The sequence below is a fragment of the Vitis riparia genome, chromosome 19 (genome assembly GCF_004353265.1).
Source record: "Vitis riparia cultivar Riparia Gloire de Montpellier isolate 1030 chromosome 19, EGFV_Vit.rip_1.0, whole genome shotgun sequence".
Taxonomy (NCBI): domain Eukaryota; kingdom Viridiplantae; phylum Streptophyta; class Magnoliopsida; order Vitales; family Vitaceae; genus Vitis; species Vitis riparia.
In genome coordinates, this window is record NC_048449.1 from 22008959 (window position 1) to 22013762 (window position 4804).

Here is a 4804-nt window from a genome sequence, read left to right on the forward strand (position 1 = left end):
TTTTATGGATTTCATAATTATTCCTAAATATGTTAGTAGAGTCTTCATTTTGCTTTGCATCATTATTGTTTGCTATATCAATGTTTATTTTGATTTTTTTCTATCAATCATATTGTTTAGGTTTTGTGTCAAAGGTACATGAAGAAATGAGAAAATGTTGACATAGTTAGAATAGATATTGGTAATATAAGTAGTAAACAATTGGTATAAGTTATTTTAAAAAATAGGTATAATTGAAATTTCTAAGATACCATAACTTCACTTATATGGAAATTAAATCAAGATAAAGCAAATTGATTATAAATTAATTAATTTTTTGTTTGTGATGTACTATTCACTACATGAAATTTCCTTATACACTAATGTTCATAATCCAATAAGGCAGTAGTTATCAAAGTCTCTGGATCACCTTTCCAATCCTTCAATCTCAAATCTACCTATATCATGATCAACTAACATATTCTTATCCACAAAAAATATATGTCAAATTCCATTGAAGGAATTACTATATCCATAAATTTCATGATTATAAATGCTTAGGATTACCTAAGGGATAAACTGTCACAGATCCATAAGATATTACGGGTGCTTATTTTGAAAATATCTATTACCACTTGCTTAAACCACCAATTCCCCAAATCTATCAAGATTATATAATCACATTAGGATCTCACTCATTATTCAAAGTAACTAATGACCTAAGCACTAGTGTAATACTCTTTCAAGGTTGAGAACCCATGCAACATATATAGTAGCTTGGAGAAGTCATGATAACTTGATAACATCTAATCATGACTCTTCATAGTTCCTATTCAATGTGTAGCTATACACACTAATATACTCATTATGAGAAAATCATCTTGATGACAAGTCACCCCACTACTTTAGAGGTAAAGTATTATGACTTCTAACACATTGTCAAAGTTTATGAACCTACAATAAATAACTAATTACTTTGTAAGAAATTCGTGACTTGAATCTTCCATGCAACTCCTAAATAAAGGATATATCATATATAATGAACTAAATTGTTTCATCATGACAATGCTTTGAGGGTTCTATCCTAACAAAAACAATATTCTGATCCTTGTTCCTTCACCAAAGATTAATAAATCAATTTTTTTAATCAACTAACTTATCTCAAACCCCTAATCTCTCATAGTTACTTAATAATGGATGCACATGGCTATGTGAATGGGTAACATTAACGTGATTAATATTTTAATTCCAATTACCATTATAGCCATTCCATTCATTTCCATATTTTTTTCAACTCAAATCTTGTATCTCCAATGAGGATATTAAGCTAGTTGTCGAGTCAAGCTACAAGATTCGTAACCATATTGGCTTTTGTTTTGTAGTTATTTTGCATATGTTGTCCTTTCCTTGTATATTTTATTTTATTTGATCTATGCTTGGTCATATGATCTATTCTTGAAGACCTTTTGGTTACTATCATTTATCTAATTGTTTGTTTTATCAACACTGAACCTTTATCTTTTGTTTTATTATTTTCTTTGTGTAACCTATCAAGACGTTAATTCTACTTTGAATTTTGGTTTGGAGTAGGTTATTGTCTTCCTAGCATACCTTTTAGGTTAAGTTCATTATACATACACTATTGCAATTCTTGATGCACTAGGTAAATTTTATCTAGACACCATTAGTGAGAGTTTTGTTCTAGCCATCTTGTTTGAATACTACTAGTCAATGTTCTAACACTATAAGTCCAAGAAACTTTCCATGAATCTTTGACAAAGCTTTTTAGCAAATGACTTTTTCAAATTTTGTGAGCTTTTGATATGGGATCAAAATGCATATACACAACACATTATTTAAAACCTTATAAAACCATGCATTTTGAAAAACATTGATGCAACCTATATGAAGGAAGATTAACTAGCATATGATGATGAACTATAAAGCTCCTGAGCTAGTTATTTCTTAGGCTTTCGATACTCAAATCTTTAGCAAGCATGAATTATGAAACTTGTGATACCTAAAGATGATCATGGAGTTTATATCAACTAAAATCACACATAGTGCTAAAGGAGTCTTATAGTAAAATAAAAGAGGCTAGTGTGTACAACCTAAACTTGCATGTGGGTTAAAATAGTAATGATTTAAAGGAGATTTTTGTAGAAAATATGCATATGCCACCATGAATGAGTTGCCTATCACATGTAAGCTTGGAAGCGCATACCCAACTCACACAAGGAATTAAGGTTAGCATTTGTAGAATTACTATGCTGAAAAATGTTGAATTTTAATAGAATTTTACTTGAATTTTCACATGCAACTACTTTATCCACAAGTGTGAAACTTTGATGCAAATGTTCTAATTTATCATGTAAAATTGAAGCCTATAAGTGCTTCATTGACATGTATATATAGATTTTATTTTTGCATGTGTCGATTTGCTTAAAATTGCTAAATTCATGTCTTAAAATGTGAAATTGAAGTCCACAAGTGATGCATGGACTCATATATATAGATTTGGTTCTTATATATGCTAATTTGCCTAAAATTGTTGAATTAATGTCTTAAATGAAATAAAACTTTTTCATTAAATTGGTTTTATATTTAAACAAGTTTTAAACTTTGATGTGTAATTATCAAGGTCTAGGATCATATGACACTTTCATATATAAAGGGAATACCAAGTTGTATTTAAGGACAAATGTTTCCCTTTATTTTCTTTGTTTTTCTACTTTATTGCTTTTAGTTTTTCTTTTAGTATTTGTATCAAAAGACAATGAATGATTTTCAAGATAGCATGAGAAACTAAGACAATTCACTAATTGGAGAAATGAATCGATTTAAGGAAGGGAAGACAACTCATCAAGGCTTGTCAAGGTATTGCTTAATTGAAGGAGGATAACATTTACAAGACTTTAAAGTTAAGATTTGACCCCTTCATCATTTTGGTGACGACCTTACTCTTTTCCATGTGGATTAGTGATCTTCAGGGACTATTGTATGATAAAGGCCCTATTCAATTCTTTCATAAAGAATTCCAACCTCGTAATCACTAGAAAAATTGACACCTTACATTAAGACCTCCTTTGAAAGAAACTTATACATTAAGACACTTCATGCCCTCTATCTACAAGGGACACTCACTTCCTATAGAGTAGTTTTTTTATACTAACTTTTGTCTTTCTAAGGTACACCCCCTCGACCTTTTGCCTATTTTGACTTATTGTTTCCTTTTACTTACTAACTCGTGGGGGACTTCTTGAGGAATCATCCTTTTGTATTATATGAGTTGAGAAGATCCCTTTCATACTAGTTATTCTCTTTTCCCTAAATGGTTGATGATAGATAATACTGAACATTAATACTATAATCTGCAATGTTTGCTACGTAGGATAGGAGAAATAGGAATTCAAAACAAGCTACTAGTCAAGAAAAGCTACCATCTAGCAACTCAACTCAAATAGAACTACTAGCTACTAAGATTTAGATAGTTTAGGAGGATATCAAGATAAACTTTGTGGTTGGTATGGAACTTGCTCTAGACAAGTTGCTATTTCTTCATAATTTGGATTATGGGCGAGTTTGTGTAATTTCCACCATCACCCAATCCTCAAGTTCTCTGCTTGCATCATGATTGAACAATTTTTTTAACTTTGTGGTTGCAAATGATCCATAATGAGGATGAGCTTTCAAAATAAAGATGCATTATTCCATTTGAAAATGGCCTTTCCTAGTGGGGAAAGGGAAGGATTCCTTATTTAAAATTAAGGCTCAGAGGGAGTACAAATTCAATAGAAAAAAAAAACCTCAAGACTTTACGTTTAGGCCTTATTGGATCTTAGACTTGGATTAGGAAGAATGTCCTTAAACTACAAATCAATCATAATAACTATGGAAGAGGGGAAAAAAAGGGCAAAAAATGGGAGAGAGGGTGACATATCGCGAATAGTCACTAATATCACAAATGAAATTGCCTCATGGTGTCCATTTTTTTTTTTCTGTTCAATTATTTGGATGATGTAAAATATAATAAAAATATTATTTTATTTCTTTGAGTTTATTTATAATTACTTGTTAATGGTATGGTATTTCATTTTTGTTGTACACATATCTTAAATTTAGTCATTCCAGATGGTTTAAAAATTGATATATCAAAAATTCTATTGAAAGAATTAGAAAGATTGTTCTATGTATCCATTCTCCTATGCTAGAATTTCATTATTTAAAAGGCCTTGCAAAGTTATGAATTTCCATTGTAGAAAACTTCCTAGTGATGTTACAACTAGATGAAATTCAACATATAAATTATTAGATGTTCGTATAACTTATCAAAAGGTAATATGATTATATTACGTTGCTTTGCAATGGCGTGATTCACATTCTTGTTTTGAGTCATCTAGTGATAATAATCGGCTAAATGCTACTAAGAGAATTTTTTTTTTTTTTTTTATAAAATTTTTTTTTTTTTTAATTTTAAAGTATTAACTTTTTCTACAATTGATAAGACAAACTCTTGTTTAGTTATTCATCAAATATGATATATATTAAATATTTCTAGTAATTATTTATGTAATAAACAATATATACCAATGTGATAAAAATAATGCTAAGTAAATTTAATAATTACATAGTAGAGTAAGTTTTCTTTAATTTCTAGTTTAGCTACAATGATGGATGAAATCTATCTTACTTTGAAGAAGATGTTTTCAAAATATAGTTCTAAATATGACACCGCCATTTCTTTTGCACAAGAATCTCAAATTCAATCAGTGATCTCTAAAGATAAGTTTCCTTATTGGGATTTTATTGAAAGAAGGAAATCAGC